The following is a 17,535-nucleotide window of genomic DNA, read 5'->3' on the forward strand; positions in this document are numbered from 1 at the left end:
GCAAAGGGAGAGTCAATCAAACCATTGATTAGGACCTCTGTCAAAGGTTTGCCATACCAAATGTCCTTATGTCAGAGGGCAGAAAGTCCAAACACCATTTAGATATCGGGTGATATGAAATGAAGAGGCAAACAACAATGAATAAGCATTCTTTGCTGCTGTATTGATCTGGTCCTAAAGGGTTTTAGTTTAATGCCAATTATATTTAAAGATATAAAGATTAATGCTCCAGGGTGCTTGCAAAATGACACCCTCTCCCCATCACAATGGCTGGCTGATGCAAGCCTGAGAGCATCACAACAGACCCATAGACATGAGAAAAACTCTGTACCTCTGAGTGTATGTGGGCCCATGGCTGTAACAAGGACAAGGCAAGAACAGGAGGTGGCTTAAAGCGTCAGCACCAGAGGCTGTCCGATTGAGCCCTGTAAGCAACAGATGTTGGACCATCCTTTAAAGGATTCTCAGGCTGATTTCAATTTTAACTTTGCAGCTGATTTAAGGATTGCTCAACCTTCGACCCACGTCTAGATTGCAAGGATAAGCCCTGGACATCTTGTACAGCTTGTACTGGTGGGAGATGATGTGACTTTATCAACTGCAACAGGATATGAGGCATGTGTGCCACAAAAAGCAGGTCTAGGATTTTTTAAAAGAAAGCCGCTTTAAGAAGGGAACTTTGGGCAACCCCACTGAGAGCAAAAGTATGACACAAAAGGTAAGGGGTTCAGTGGGTCAAATGATAGCACATTTGACTGTGAGTCAGTTTATTGTAAGTCCAAATGCTACCTGCTTTGAAATTTTACAGGCTTTTTGTCTCATTTCTTAACAGATCCATTCCTATGTACCTCTGTGCTTTGAACAGAGTTTTCATTGTAAGGGAGGGACATACAGTATACCTTCCTGGGCAGGGAAGACTCTATGTAAAAGCAAGAGTAGCAGACAGCTTAAAAGAATCACCAGCAGGACCCTCTAGACCTTCCCCAAAAAACATAAAATGATTTCTCTGCATACATGTGCATTGAACAGCGCAAGTAGTTTGGTTAATGTCAGTGGATAAATGTCACTTTCCCACAGTGCAGAACAAAATCTCTTGTACAGGCCCCTTCTGCAAAAGCATTACCACTGTAGAAAGCAGGGCAGGTGAGGCAGTGTACAGTCACCTCCGACACTTCACTCCTCTGATCGGCTACGATCGGCCAAGGACCTCTCTATGAGAGCTGAGGGTGGAATTTTCTGGTCCTCGGTAACTTAGGGAGACATGGCAAAAGGGATCCTCAATCAACGGCTCAGCCTTTGCTTTGTGGCCTGTCCATATATGTCAGTTCTCCAAATTACCTGCCGCTGCCCAGGTGTCAGCTGGTGAGATGGAATGACCTCGCAGGAAGCAAACTGGCAGATGATTTGCATAGGCAAACCCCCTCTCCCTCTTTCTTAGCCCTGCTTACTCCACAGTAGCAAGTATCTGGGGAAAATATAGTGGTCGAGGTGGGGTAGTAGTAACTAGTAAATCTGGGGTGCTTGGCAACTTGTGGGGAACAACTGCAGAGCTCAGCGCCCAGAACTTTGTGGCACAGGGAGGAGGTCTGTGGGATTTCAGTAACCTGGAGGCATGCAACCTGGTCGGGAGTGCTTCAGGTCTCCTTCCATGCACGTTCCAAGCAACTCAACAAAGCATCAACAGGCTGCCATACCAGCCACAGAGCCCCTTTCCACATAAAGAAAATATGGTATTCGGGGGCTATGTGTTTGCATGGCAAAGATTTTAGGCTTTTAATTGTTTTCTCTCTCTCTGTCTCTCTCTCCTCCCTCCCTCCCTCCTTCCCATCCCCCACAACCCCCGCTCCCTCTCCCTCTCCCTACCATTAATTTTAAGTTTTCCTGCACTGCATCACATTGTGACAATGGTATTTCACAATGGGACTGTTTGAAAGTTACAGAAATCAAAAAAGAAATCAACCAACTAAAAGCAGCCAAATCCGGAGTACACTGCTCAGCCCCAATTAAAGATTAAGGCCTAGAAGCAAGTAAAGCTGTAGTTCAGAGCGATGTTTGCAAATAGCACCTTAAAGCAGTTTACGCTGGAGTGCACAACAAGGGGGAAAGTGTTAATACTGAGTTTGGTAGAATGGGATAAAAAAACAAAAGCAGCGTGCCACTTCTAAAAGTACAAGTCAAGAAATTGAAGGGGATGGGGCTGTTCATTCAGTCAATAGGACTCACAAGTAAAAGGCTCCAGAGTCATTAGTGTTGAATTTGGAGCAAAATGTATTGTGTTGTCGTGTAAAATGAATGAACATACAATTTCAATCTTCATTAAAAAAGATGTATTCAAAAATAAAGACTTGCAGATTAAGAAAGTTTCTGTCCTGTCGTGTGCCAAAAATAGTGAATGCTTTACGAATGTGCGTGTCATCCTTTGAAGCAGGGTCAAATTCAATTTTCCCATTTTCATTCCAATATTAGTACATGGGTTGCTGAGGCACATAGGAATGGATCTGTTAAGAAATGAAACAAAAAGCCTGGAAAAATGTTGAAACAAGTAGGATTTGGACTTACAATAAACTGACTCACAGTCAGATGTGCTATCCCTTGACCCACTGACCCCCTTGCCTTTTGTGTAATCCTTTTCCTCTCAGCAGTGTTGTCCAAAGTTCCCTACTTAAAGAGACTTTCTTATACAAAAGATCCTAGACCTGTTTTTTATGGCCCACATGCCTCATATCCCGTTGCTCTTGATAAACCCACGTCATCTCCCACCAATACAATCTGTAAAATATTTCAAGGGCATAGCCAAGGAAATTAGACGTGGGCCGAAGGTTGAGCAATCCTTAAACCAGCAGCAAAATTAACATTGAAATCAGCCTCAGAATCTCTTAAAGGATGGGCCAACATTGGTTGCTTGCAGGGCGCAATCGGACAGCCTCTGGTGCTGACGCCTTAAGGCAAGCGCAAAGGGAGAGCCAACCAAACCATTGATTAGGACCTCTGGACTTTCTGCTCTTTGACATAAGGACATTTGATATGGCAAACGTTTGACCAAACACCATTTAGATGTCGGATGGTATGGAATTAAGCGGCAAACAGCAATACATCAGCATTCTTTGCTGCTTTATTGATCTGGTCCTAAAGGGTTTGGTTTAATGCCAATTATATTTAAAGATTCATGCTCAAGGGTGCTTGCAAATCGACACCCCCTCCCCATCACGATGGCTGGGTGATGCAAGCGTGAGAGCATCACAGCAGACCCATAGACATGAGAAACACTCTGTACCTCTGAGTGTATGTGGGCCCATGGCTGGATCAAGGACAAGGCAAGAACAGGAGATGGCTTAAGGTGTCAGCACCCAGGCTGCCCCTTTGCACGCTGCCAGCAACAGATGTTGGCCCATCCTTTAAGAGATTCTGAGGCTGATTTCAATGTTAACTTTGCTGCTGATTAAAGGATTGCTCAACCTTCGACCTGCGTCTAGTTTGCTTGGCTAAGCCCTGAAAATCTTTTACAGCTTGTATTGGTGGGAGATGATGTGAGTTTATCAAGAGCAACGGGATATGAGGCATGTGTGCCACAAAATGCAGGTCTAGGATCTTTTATTTGAAAGCCACTTTGGAAAACCCTACTGAGAACAAAAGGATTACACAAAAGGAAAGGGGATCAGTGGGTCAGGGGATAGCACATCTGACTGTGAGTCAGTTAATTGTAAGCCCAAATCCTACCCGTTTCGACATTTTTCCAGACTTTTTGTTTCATTTCTTAACAGATCCATTCCTATGTACCTCTGTGCTTTCAACAGAGTTTTCATTGTAATGGAGGGACATACAGTATGCCTTAAACATGCCTGGGCAGGGAAGACTATGTAAAAGCAAGAGTAGCAGACAGCTTAATAAATCATCAGCAGGACCCTCTAGACCTTCCCCAAAAAACATAACATGATTTCTATGCATGTATGTGCGTTGAACAGCGCAAGTAATTTGGTTAATGTCAGTGGATAAATGTGACTTTCGCACAGCGCAGAACAAAATCACTTGTACAGGCCCCTTCTGCAAAAGCATTACCGCTACAGAAAGCAGTGAAAAGGTGAGGCAGTGTGCAGTCCCCCCTGACCCTTCACAGCCCTGATCGGCCACGATCGGCCAAGGACCTCTCTATGAGAGCTGAGGGTGGAATTTTTCTGGACCTCAGTAACTTAGGGAGACATGGCTAAAGGGATCCTCAATCAACGGCCCAGCCTTTGCTCTGTGGCCTGTCCGGATATGTCTGTTCTCCAAATTACCTGCCGCTGCCCAGGTGTCAGCTGGTGAGATGGAATGACCTCCCAGGAAGCACACTGGCAGATAATTTGCATAGGCACACCCCCTCTCCCTCTCCTTAGCCCTGCTTGCTCCACAGTAGCAAGTATCTGGGGAAAATATAGTGGTCGAGGTGGGGTAGCAGTAACTAGCAACTCTGAGAAAGTAAATCTGGGACACTTGGCGACCTGTGGGCAACAACTGCAGAGCTCAGTGCCCAGGACTTTGTGGCACAGGGAGGAGGTCTGTGGGATTTCAGTAACTTGGAGACATGCAACCTGGTCGGGAGTGCTTCAGGTCTCCTTCCTTGCATGTTCCAAGCAACTCAACAAAGCATCAACAGGCTGAGATACCAACCACAGAGCCCCTTCCCACTTGATTAAAAGGCCAAAATCTTTTCCATGCAAATACATAGCCCCCAAATACCATATTTTCTTTGTTTTCTCTCTCTCTGTCTCTCTCTCCTCCCTCTCTCCCTCCCTCACTCACTCCTTCCCACCCTCTCTCTTCCCCCCTACCCCCCTCCCTCTCCCTACCATTAATTTTAGGTTTTCATGCACTGCAGCACATTGTCACAATGGTATTTCACAATGGGACTTTTTGAAAGTTACAGAAATCAAAAAAGAAATCAACCAACTAAACGCAGCCAAATCCGGAGTACACTGCTCAGCCCCAATTAAAGATTAAGGCCCTGAAGCAAGTAAAGCTGTGGTTCAGAGCGATGTTTGCAAACAGCACCTTAAAGCAGTTTACGCTGGAGTGCACAACAAGGAGGAAAGTGATAATACTGAGTTTGGTAGAATGGGATTAAAAAAAAAAAAAAAAAAGAAGTGTGCCACTTCTAAAAGTACAAGTCAAGAAATTGAAGGGGACAGGGCTGTTCATTCAGTCAAGAGGACTCACAAGTAAAAGGCTCCTGAGGCATTAGTGTTGAATTTGGCGCAAAATGTATTGTGTTGTCGTGTAATATGAATGAACATAAAATGTCAATCTTCAATAAAAAAAGATATATTAAAAAATAAAGACTTGCAAATTAAGAAAGTTTCTGTCCAGACATGTGCCTAAAATAGTGAATGCTTTACGAATGTGCGGTCCTCCTTTAGAGCAGGGGCCAATTTAATTTTCCCATTATCATTCCAATATTAGTACATGTGTTGCAGAAGCAAGCGCAAAGGGAGAGTCAATCAAACCATTGATTAGGACCTCTGTCAAAGGTTTGCCATACCAAATGTCCTTATGTCAGAGGGCAGAAAGTCCAAACACCATTTAGATATCGGGTGATATGAAATGAAGAGGCAAACAACAATGAATAAGCATTCTTTGCTGCTGTATTGATCTGGTCCTAAAGGGTTTTAGTTTAATGCCAATTATATTTAAAGATATAAAGATTAATGCTCCAGGGTGCTTGCAAAATGACACCCTCTCCCCATCACAATGGCTGGCTGATGCAAGCCTGAGAGCATCACAACAGACCCATAGACATGAGAAAAACTCTGTACCTCTGAGTGTATGTGGGCCCATGGCTGTAACAAGGACAAGGCAAGAACAGGAGGTGGCTTAAAGCGTCAGCACCAGAGGCTGTCCGATTGAGCCCTGTAAGCAACAGATGTTGGACCATCCTTTAAAGGATTCTCAGGCTGATTTCAATTTTAACTTTGCAGCTGATTTAAGGATTGCTCAACCTTCGACCCACGTCTAGATTGCAAGGATAAGCCCTGGAAATCTTGTACAGCTTGTACTGGTGGGAGATGATGTGACTTTATCAACTGCAACAGGATATGAGGCATGTGTGCCACAAAAAGCAGGTCTAGGATTTTTTAAAAGAAAGCCGCTTTAAGAAGGGAACTTTGGGCAACCCCACTGAGAGCAAAAGTATGACACAAAAGGTAAGGGGTTCAGTGGGTCAAATGATAGCACATTTGACTGTGAGTCAGTTTATTGTAAGTCCAAATGCTACCTGCTTTGAAATTTTACAGGCTTTTTGTCTCATTTCTTAACAGATCCATTCCTATGTACCTCTGTGCTTTGAACAGAGTTTTCATTGTAAGGGAGGGACATACAGTATACCTTCCTGGGCAGGGAAGACTCTATGTAAAAGCAAGAGTAGCAGACAGCTTAAAAGAATCACCAGCAGGACCCTCTAGACCTTCCCCAAAAAACATAAAATGATTTCTCTGCATACATGTGCATTGAACAGCGCAAGTAGTTTGGTTAATGTCAGTGGATAAATGTCACTTTCCCACAGTGCAGAACAAAATCTCTTGTACAGGCCCCTTCTGCAAAAGCATTACCACTGTAGAAAGCAGGGCAGGTGAGGCAGTGTACAGTCACCTCCGACACTTCACTCCTCTGATCGGCTACGATCGGCCAAGGACCTCTCTATGAGAGCTGAGGGTGGAATTTTCTGGTCCTCGGTAACTTAGGGAGACATGGCAAAAGGGATCCTCAATCAACGGCTCAGCCTTTGCTTTGTGGCCTGTCCATATATGTCAGTTCTCCAAATTACCTGCCGCTGCCCAGGTGTCAGCTGGTGAGATGGAATGACCTCGCAGGAAGCAAACTGGCAGATGATTTGCATAGGCAAACCCCCTCTCCCTCTTTCTTAGCCCTGCTTACTCCACAGTAGCAAGTATCTGGGGAAAATATAGTGGTCGAGGTGGGGTAGTAGTAACTAGTAAATCTGGGGTGCTTGGCAACTTGTGGGGAACAACTGCAGAGCTCAGCGCCCAGAACTTTGTGGCACAGGGAGGAGGTCTGTGGGATTTCAGTAACCTGGAGGCATGCAACCTGGTCGGGAGTGCTTCAGGTCTCCTTCCATGCACGTTCCAAGCAACTCAACAAAGCATCAACAGGCTGCCATACCAGCCACAGAGCCCCTTTCCACATAAAGAAAATATGGTATTCGGGGGCTATGTGTTTGCATGGCAAAGATTTTAGGCTTTTAATTGTTTTCTCTCTCTCTGTCTCTCTCTCCTCCCTCCCTCCCTCCTTCCCATCCCCCACAACCCCCGCTCCCTCTCCCTCTCCCTACCATTAATTTTAAGTTTTCCTGCACTGCATCACATTGTGACAATGGTATTTCACAATGGGACTGTTTGAAAGTTACAGAAATCAAAAAAGAAATCAACCAACTAAAAGCAGCCAAATCCGGAGTACACTGCTCAGCCCCAATTAAAGATTAAGGCCTAGAAGCAAGTAAAGCTGTAGTTCAGAGCGATGTTTGCAAATAGCACCTTAAAGCAGTTTACGCTGGAGTGCACAACAAGGGGGAAAGTGTTAATACTGAGTTTGGTAGAATGGGATAAAAAAACAAAAGCAGCGTGCCACTTCTAAAAGTACAAGTCAAGAAATTGAAGGGGATGGGGCTGTTCATTCAGTCAATAGGACTCACAAGTAAAAGGCTCCAGAGTCATTAGTGTTGAATTTGGAGCAAAATGTATTGTGTTGTCGTGTAAAATGAATGAACATACAATTTCAATCTTCATTAAAAAAGATGTATTCAAAAATAAAGACTTGCAGATTAAGAAAGTTTCTGTCCTGTCGTGTGCCAAAAATAGTGAATGCTTTACGAATGTGCGTGTCATCCTTTGAAGCAGGGTCAAATTCAATTTTCCCATTTTCATTCCAATATTAGTACATGGGTTGCTGAGGCACATAGGAATGGATCTGTTAAGAAATGAAACAAAAAGCCTGGAAAAATGTTGAAACAAGTAGGATTTGGACTTACAATAAACTGACTCACAGTCAGATGTGCTATCCCTTGACCCACTGACCCCCTTGCCTTTTGTGTAATCCTTTTCCTCTCAGCAGTGTTGTCCAAAGTTCCCTACTTAAAGAGACTTTCTTATACAAAAGATCCTAGACCTGTTTTTTATGGCCCACATGCCTCATATCCCGTTGCTCTTGATAAACCCACGTCATCTCCCACCAATACAATCTGTAAAATATTTCAAGGGCATAGCCAAGGAAATTAGACGTGGGCCGAAGGTTGAGCAATCCTTAAACCAGCAGCAAAATTAACATTGAAATCAGCCTCAGAATCTCTTAAAGGATGGGCCAACATTGGTTGCTTGCAGGGCGCAATCGGACAGCCTCTGGTGCTGACGCCTTAAGGCAAGCGCAAAGGGAGAGCCAACCAAACCATTGATTAGGACCTCTGGACTTTCTGCTCTTTGACATAAGGACATTTGATATGGCAAACGTTTGACCAAACACCATTTAGATGTCGGATGGTATGGAATTAAGCGGCAAACAGCAATACATCAGCATTCTTTGCTGCTTTATTGATCTGGTCCTAAAGGGTTTGGTTTAATGCCAATTATATTTAAAGATTCATGCTCAAGGGTGCTTGCAAATCGACACCCCCTCCCCATCACGATGGCTGGGTGATGCAAGCGTGAGAGCATCACAGCAGACCCATAGACATGAGAAACACTCTGTACCTCTGAGTGTATGTGGGCCCATGGCTGGATCAAGGACAAGGCAAGAACAGGAGATGGCTTAAGGTGTCAGCACCCAGGCTGCCCCTTTGCACGCTGCCAGCAACAGATGTTGGCCCATCCTTTAAGAGATTCTGAGGCTGATTTCAATGTTAACTTTGCTGCTGATTAAAGGATTGCTCAACCTTCGACCTGCGTCTAGTTTGCTTGGCTAAGCCCTGAAAATCTTTTACAGCTTGTATTGGTGGGAGATGATGTGAGTTTATCAAGAGCAACGGGATATGAGGCATGTGTGCCACAAAATGCAGGTCTAGGATCTTTTATTTGAAAGCCACTTTGGAAAACCCTACTGAGAACAAAAGGATTACACAAAAGGAAAGGGGATCAGTGGGTCAGGGGATAGCACATCTGACTGTGAGTCAGTTAATTGTAAGCCCAAATCCTACCCGTTTCGACATTTTTCCAGACTTTTTGTTTCATTTCTTAACAGATCCATTCCTATGTACCTCTGTGCTTTCAACAGAGTTTTCATTGTAATGGAGGGACATACAGTATGCCTTAAACATGCCTGGGCAGGGAAGACTATGTAAAAGCAAGAGTAGCAGACAGCTTAATAAATCATCAGCAGGACCCTCTAGACCTTCCCCAAAAAACATAACATGATTTCTATGCATGTATGTGCGTTGAACAGCGCAAGTAATTTGGTTAATGTCAGTGGATAAATGTGACTTTCGCACAGCGCAGAACAAAATCACTTGTACAGGCCCCTTCTGCAAAAGCATTACCGCTACAGAAAGCAGTGAAAAGGTGAGGCAGTGTGCAGTCCCCCCTGACCCTTCACAGCCCTGATCGGCCACGATCGGCCAAGGACCTCTCTATGAGAGCTGAGGGTGGAATTTTTCTGGACCTCAGTAACTTAGGGAGACATGGCTAAAGGGATCCTCAATCAACGGCCCAGCCTTTGCTCTGTGGCCTGTCCGGATATGTCTGTTCTCCAAATTACCTGCCGCTGCCCAGGTGTCAGCTGGTGAGATGGAATGACCTCCCAGGAAGCACACTGGCAGATAATTTGCATAGGCACACCCCCTCTCCCTCTCCTTAGCCCTGCTTGCTCCACAGTAGCAAGTATCTGGGGAAAATATAGTGGTCGAGGTGGGGTAGCAGTAACTAGCAACTCTGAGAAAGTAAATCTGGGACACTTGGCGACCTGTGGGCAACAACTGCAGAGCGCAGTGCCCAGGACTTTGTGGCACAGGGAGGAGGTCTGTGGGATTTCAGTAACTTGGAGACATGCAACCTGGTCGGGAGTGCTTCAGGTCTCCTTCCTTGCATGTTCCAAGCAACTCAACAAAGCATCAACAGGCTGAGATACCAACCACAGAGCCCCTTCCCACTTGATTAAAAGGCCAAAATCTTTTCCATGCAAATACATAGCCCCCAAATACCATATTTTCTTTGTTTTCTCTCTCTCTGTCTCTCTCTCCTCCCTCTCTCCCTCCCTCACTCACTCCTTCCCACCCTCCCGCCCTCTCTCTTCCCCCCTACCCCTCCTCCCTCTCCCTACCATTAATTTTAGGTTTTCATGCACTGCAGCACATTGTCACAATGGTATTTCACAATGGGACTTTTTGAAAGTTACAGAAATCAAAAAAGAAATCAACCAACTAAAAGCAGCCAAATCCGGAGTACACTGCTCAGCCCCAATTAAAGATTAAGGCCCTGAAGCAAGTAAAGCTGTGGTTCAGAGCGATGTTTGCAAACAGCACCTTAAAGCAGTTTACGCTGGAGTGCACAACAAGGAGGAAAGTGATAATACTGAGTTTGGTAGAATGGGATTAAAAAAAAAAAAAAAAAAGAAGTGTGCCACTTCTAAAAGTACAAGTCAAGAAATTGAAGGGGACAGGGCTGTTCATTCAGTCAAGAGGACTCACAAGTAAAAGGCTCCTGAGGCATTAGTGTTGAATTTGGCGCAAAATGTATTGTGTTGTCGTGTAATATGAATGAACATAAAATGTCAATCTTCAATAAAAAAAGATATATTAAAAAATAAAGACTTGCAAATTAAGAAAGTTTCTGTCCAGACATGTGCCTAAAATAGTGAATGCTTTACGAATGTGCGTGTCATCCTTTAGAGCAGGGGCCAATTTAATTTTCCCATTATCATTCCAATATTAGTACATGTGTTGCAGAAGCAAGCGCAAAGGGAGAGTCAATCAAACCATTGATTAGGACCTCTGTCAAAGGTTTGCCATACCAAATGTCCTTATGTCAGAGGGCAGAAAGTCCAAACACCATTTAGATATCGGGTGATATGAAATGAAGAGGCAAACAACAATGAATAAGCATTCTTTGCTGCTGTATTGATCTGGTCCTAAAGGGTTTTAGTTTAATGCCAATTATATTTAAAGATATAAAGATTAATGCTCCAGGGTGCTTGCAAAATGACACCCTCTCCCCATCACAATGGCTGGCTGATGCAAGCCTGAGAGCATCACAACAGACCCATAGACATGAGAAAAACTCTGTACCTCTGAGTGTATGTGGGCCCATGGCTGTAACAAGGACAAGGCAAGAACAGGAGGTGGCTTAAAGCGTCAGCACCAGAGGCTGTCCGATTGAGCCCTGTAAGCAACAGATGTTGGACCATCCTTTAAAGGATTCTCAGGCTGATTTCAATTTTAACTTTGCAGCTGATTTAAGGATTGCTCAACCTTCGACCCACGTCTAGATTGCAAGGATAAGCCCTGGAAATCTTGTACAGCTTGTACTGGTGGGAGATGATGTGACTTTATCAACTGCAACGGGATATGAGGCATGTGTGCCACAAAAAGCAGGTCTAGGATTTTTTAAAAGAAAGCCGCTTTAAGAAGGGAACTTTGGGCAACCCCACTGAGAGCAAAAGTATGACACAAAAGGTAAGGGGTTCAGTGGGTCAAATGATAGCACATTTGACTGTGAGTCAGTTTATTGTAAGTCCAAATGCTACCTGCTTTGAAATTTTCCAGGCTTTTTGTCTCATTTCTTAACAGATCCATTCCTATGTACCTCTGTGCTTTGAACAGAGTTTTCATTGTAAGGGCGGGACATACAGTATACCTTCCTGGGCAGGGAAGACTCTATGTAAAAGCAAGAGTAGCAGACAGCTTAAAAGAATCACCAGCAGGACCCTCTAGACCTTCCCCAAAAAACATAAAATGATTTCTCTGCATACATGTGCATTGAACAGCGCAAGTAGTTTGGTTAATGTCAGTGGATAAATGTCACTTTCCCACAGTGCAGAACAAAATCTCTTGTACAGGCCCCTTCTGCAAAAGCATTACCACTGTAGAAAGCAGGGCAGGTGAGGCAGTGTACAGTCACCTCCGACACTTCACTCCTCTGATCGGCTACGATCGGCCAAGGACCTCTCTATGAGAGCTGAGGGTGGAATTTTCTGGTCCTCGGTAACTTAGGGAGACATGGCAAAAGGGATCCTCAATCAACGGCTCAGCCTTTGCTTTGTGGCCTGTCCATATATGTCAGTTCTCCAAATTACCTGCCGCTGCCCAGGTGTCAGCTGGTGAGATGGAATGACCTCGCAGGAAGCAAACTGGCAGATGATTTGCATAGGCAAACCCCCTCTCCCTCTTTCTTAGCCCTGCTTACTCCACAGTAGCAAGTATCTGGGGAAAATATAGTGGTCGAGGTGGGGTAGTAGTAACTAGTAAATCTGGGGTGCTTGGCAACTTGTGGGGAACAACTGCAGAGCTCAGCGCCCAGAACTGTGTGGCACAGGGAGGAGGTCTGTGGGATTTCAGTAACTTGGAGGCATGCAACCTGGTCGGGAGTGCTTCAGGTCTCCTTCCATGCACGTTCCAAGCAACTCAACAAAGCATCAACAGGCTGCCATACCAGCCACAGAGCCCCTTTCCACATAAAGAAAATATGGTATTCGGGGGCTATGTGTTTGCATGGCAAAGATTTTAGGCTTTTAATTGTTTTCTCTCTCTCTGTCTCTCTCTCCTCCCTCCCTCCCTCCTTCCCATCCCCCACAACCCCCGCTCCCTCTCCCTCTCCCTACCATTAATTTTAAGTTTTCCTGCACTGCATCACATTGTGACAATGGTATTTCACAATGGGACTGTTTGAAAGTTACAGAAATCAAAAAAGAAATCAACCAACTAAAAGCAGCCAAATCCGGAGTACACTGCTCAGCCCCAATTAAAGATTAAGGCCTAGAAGCAAGTAAAGCTGTAGTTCAGAGCGATGTTTGCAAATAGCACCTTAAAGCAGTTTACGCTGGAGTGCACAACAAGGGGGAAAGTGTTAATACTGAGTTTGGTAGAATGGGATAAAAAAACAAAAGCAGCGTGCCACTTCTAAAAGTACAAGTCAAGAAATTGAAGGGGATGGGGCTGTTCATTCAGTCAATAGGACTCACAAGTAAAAGGCTCCAGAGTCATTAGTGTTGAATTTGGAGCAAAATGTATTGTGTTGTCGTGTAAAATGAATGAACATACAATTTCAATCTTCATTAAAAAAGATGTATTCAAAAATAAAGACTTGCAGATTAAGAAAGTTTCTGTCCTGTCGTGTGCCAAAAATAGTGAATGCTTTACGAATGTGCGTGTCATCCTTTGAAGCAGGGTCAAATTCAATTTTCCCATTTTCATTCCAATATTAGTACATGGGTTGCTGAGGCACATAGGAATGGATCTGTTAAGAAATGAAACAAAAAGCCTGGAAAAATGTTGAAACAAGTAGGATTTGGACTTACAATAAACTGACTCACAGTCAGATGTGCTATCCCTTGACCCACTGACCCCCTTGCCTTTTGTGTAATCCTTTTCCTCTCAGCAGTGTTGTCCAAAGTTCCCTACTTAAAGAGACTTTCTTATACAAAAGATCCTAGACCTGTTTTTTATGGCCCACATGCCTCATATCCCGTTGCTCTTGATAAACCCACGTCATCTCCCACCAATACAATCTGTAAAATATTTCAAGGGCATAGCCAAGGAAATTAGACGTGGGCCGAAGGTTGAGCAATCCTTAAACCAGCAGCAAAATTAACATTGAAATCAGCCTCAGAATCTCTTAAAGGATGGGCCAACATTGGTTGCTTGCAGGGCGCAATCGGACAGCCTCTGGTGCTGACGCCTTAAGGCAAGCGCAAAGGGAGAGCCAACCAAACCATTGATTAGGACCTCTGGACTTTCTGCTCTTTGACATAAGGACATTTGATATGGCAAACGTTTGACCAAACACCATTTAGATGTCGGATGGTATGGAATTAAGCGGCAAACAGCAATACATCAGCATTCTTTGCTGCTTTATTGATCTGGTCCTAAAGGGTTTGGTTTAATGCCAATTATATTTAAAGATTCATGCTCAAGGGTGCTTGCAAATCGACACCCCCTCCCCATCACGATGGCTGGGTGATGCAAGCGTGAGAGCATCACAGCAGACCCATAGACATGAGAAACACTCTGTACCTCTGAGTGTATGTGGGCCCATGGCTGGATCAAGGACAAGGCAAGAACAGGAGATGGCTTAAGGTGTCAGCACCCAGGCTGCCCCTTTGCACGCTGCCAGCAACAGATGTTGGCCCATCCTTTAAGAGATTCTGAGGCTGATTTCAATGTTAACTTTGCTGCTGATTAAAGGATTGCTCAACCTTCGACCTGCGTCTAGTTTGCTTGGCTAAGCCCTGAAAATCTTTTACAGCTTGTATTGGTGGGAGATGATGTGAGTTTATCAAGAGCAACGGGATATGAGGCATGTGTGCCACAAAATGCAGGTCTAGGATCTTTTATTTGAAAGCCACTTTGGAAAACCCTACTGAGAACAAAAGGATTACACAAAAGGAAAGGGGATCAGTGGGTCAGGGGATAGCACATCTGACTGTGAGTCAGTTAATTGTAAGCCCAAATCCTACCCGTTTCGACATTTTTCCAGACTTTTTGTTTCATTTCTTAACAGATCCATTCCTATGTACCTCTGTGCTTTCAACAGAGTTTTCATTGTAATGGAGGGACATACAGTATGCCTTAAACATGCCTGGGCAGGGAAGACTATGTAAAAGCAAGAGTAGCAGACAGCTTAATAAATCATCAGCAGGACCCTCTAGACCTTCCCCAAAAAACATAACATGATTTCTATGCATGTATGTGCGTTGAACAGCGCAAGTAATTTGGTTAATGTCAGTGGATAAATGTGACTTTCGCACAGCGCAGAACAAAATCACTTGTACAGGCCCCTTCTGCAAAAGCATTACCGCTACAGAAAGCAGTGAAAAGGTGAGGCAGTGTGCAGTCCCCCCTGACCCTTCACAGCCCTGATCGGCCACGATCGGCCAAGGACCTCTCTATGAGAGCTGAGGGTGGAATTTTTCTGGACCTCAGTAACTTAGGGAGACATGGCTAAAGGGATCCTCAATCAACGGCCCAGCCTTTGCTCTGTGGCCTGTCCGGATATGTCTGTTCTCCAAATTACCTGCCGCTGCCCAGGTGTCAGCTGGTGAGATGGAATGACCTCCCAGGAAGCACACTGGCAGATAATTTGCATAGGCACACCCCCTCTCCCTCTCCTTAGCCCTGCTTGCTCCACAGTAGCAAGTATCTGGGGAAAATATAGTGGTCGAGGTGGGGTAGCAGTAACTAGCAACTCTGAGAAAGTAAATCTGGGACACTTGGCGACCTGTGGGCAACAACTGCAGAGCTCAGTGCCCAGGACTTTGTGGCACAGGGAGGAGGTCTGTGGGATTTCAGTAACTTGGAGACATGCAACCTGGTCGGGAGTGCTTCAGGTCTCCTTCCTTGCATGTTCCAAGCAACTCAACAAAGCATCAACAGGCTGAGATACCAACCACAGAGCCCCTTCCCACTTGATTAAAAGGCCAAAATCTTTTCCATGCAAATACATAGCCCCCAAATACCATATTTTCTTTGTTTTCTCTCTCTCTGTCTCTCTCTCCTCCCTATCTCCCTCCCTCACTCACTCCTTCCCACCCTCCCGCCCTCTCTCTTCCCCCCTACCCCCCCCTCCCTCTCCCTACCATTAATTTTAGGTTTTCATGCACTGCAGCACATTGTCACAATGGTATTTCACAATGGGACTTTTTGAAAGTTACAGAAATCAAAAAAGAAATCAACCAACTAAAAGCAGCCAAATCCGGAGTACACTGCTCAGCCCCAATTAAAGATTAAGGCCCTGAAGCAAGTAAAGCTGTGGTTCAGAGCGATGTTTGCAAACAGCACCTTAAAGCAGTTTACGCTGGAGTGCACAACAAGGAGGAAAGTGATAATACTGAGTTTGGTAGAATGGGATAAAAAAAAAAAAAAAAGAAGCGTGCCACTTCTAAAAGTACAAGTCAAGAAACTGAAGGGGACAGGGCTGTTCATTCAGTCAAGAGGACTCACAAGTAAAAGGCTCCTGAGGCATTAGTGTTGAATTTGGCGCAAAATGTATTGTGTTGTCGTGTAATATGAATGAACATAAAATGTCAATCTTCAATAAAAAAAGATATATTAAAAAATAAAGACTTGCAAATTAAGAAAGTTTCTGTCCAGACATGTGCCTAAAATAGTGAATGCTTTACGAATGTGCGTGTCATCCTTTAGAGCAGGGGCCAATTTAATTTTCCCATTATCATTCCAATATTAGTACATGTGTTGCAGAAGCAAGCGCAAAGGGAGAGTCAATCAAACCATTGATTAGGACCTCTGGTCAAAGGTTTGCCATACCAAATGTCCTTATGTCAGAGGGCAGAAAGTCCAAACACCATTTAGATATCGGGTGATATGAAATGAAGAGGCAAACAACAATGAATAAGCATTCTTTGCTGCTGTATTGATCTGGTCCTAAAGGGTTTTAGTTTAATGCCAATTATATTTAAAGATATAAAGATTAATGCTCCAGGGTGCTTGCAAAATGACACCCCCTCCCCATCACAATGGCTGGCTGATGCAAGCCTGAGAGCATCACAACAGACCCATAGACATGAGAAAAACTCTGTACCTCTGAGTGTATGTGGGCCCATGGCTGTAACAAGGACAAGGCAAGAACAGGAGGTGGCTTAAAGCGTCAGCACCAGAGGCTGTCCGATTGAGCCCTGTAAGCAACAGATGTTGGACCATCCTTTAAAGGATTCTCAGGCTGATTTCAATTTTAACTTTGCAGCTGATTTAAGGATTGCTCAACCTTCGACCCACGTCTAGATTGCAAGGATAAGCCCTGGAAATCTTGTACAGCTTGTACTGGTGGGAGATGATGTGACTTTATCAACTGCAACGGGATATGAGGCATGTGTGCCACAAAAAGCAGGTCTAGGATTTTTTAAAAGAAAGCCGCTTTAAGAAGGGAACTTTGGGCAACCCCACTGAGAGCAAAAGTATGACACAAAAGGTAAGGGGTTCAGTGGGTCAAATGATAGCACATTTGACTGTGAGTCAGTTTATTGTAAGTCCAAATGCTACCTGCTTTGAAATTTTCCAGGCTTTTTGTCTCACTTCTTAACAGATCCATTCCTATGTACCTCTGTGCTTTGAACAGAGTTTTCATTGTAAGGGAGGGACATACAGTATACCTTCCTGGGCAGGGAAGACTCTATGTAAAAGCAAGAGTAGCAGACAGCTTAAAAGAATCACCAGCAGGACCCTCTAGACCTTCCCCAAAAAACATAAAATGATTTCTCTGCATACATGTGCATTGAACAGCGCAAGTAGTTTGGTTAATGTCAGTGGATAAATGTCACTTTCCCACAGTGCAGAACAAAATCTCTTGTACAGGCCCCTTCTGCAAAAGCATTACCACTGTAGAAAGCAGGGCA

At 44.4% G+C, this 17,535-nt stretch overlaps 2 non-coding genes across 2 annotated transcripts; both read right to left on the reverse strand.

The window, feature by feature from the left end:
- Nucleotides 1–10,819: 10,819 nt before the first annotated feature.
- LOC138568047 (U6 spliceosomal RNA) lies at nucleotides 10,820–10,926 on the reverse strand. Its single transcript, XR_011302420.1, has one exon. It is a non-coding gene; the product is annotated as a U6 spliceosomal RNA (small nuclear RNA).
- A 5,359-nt stretch (nucleotides 10,927–16,285) lies between these two features.
- LOC138568048 (U6 spliceosomal RNA) lies at nucleotides 16,286–16,392 on the reverse strand. Its single transcript, XR_011302421.1, has one exon. It is a non-coding gene; the product is annotated as a U6 spliceosomal RNA (small nuclear RNA).
- Between the last annotated feature and the right edge of the window lie 1,143 nt (nucleotides 16,393–17,535).

Source organism: Ambystoma mexicanum, chromosome 2p (assembly GCF_040938575.1).
Source record: "Ambystoma mexicanum isolate Mex_15411 chromosome 2p, UKY_AmexF1_1, whole genome shotgun sequence".
NCBI classification, from domain to species: Eukaryota; Metazoa; Chordata; class Amphibia; order Caudata; family Ambystomatidae; genus Ambystoma; species Ambystoma mexicanum.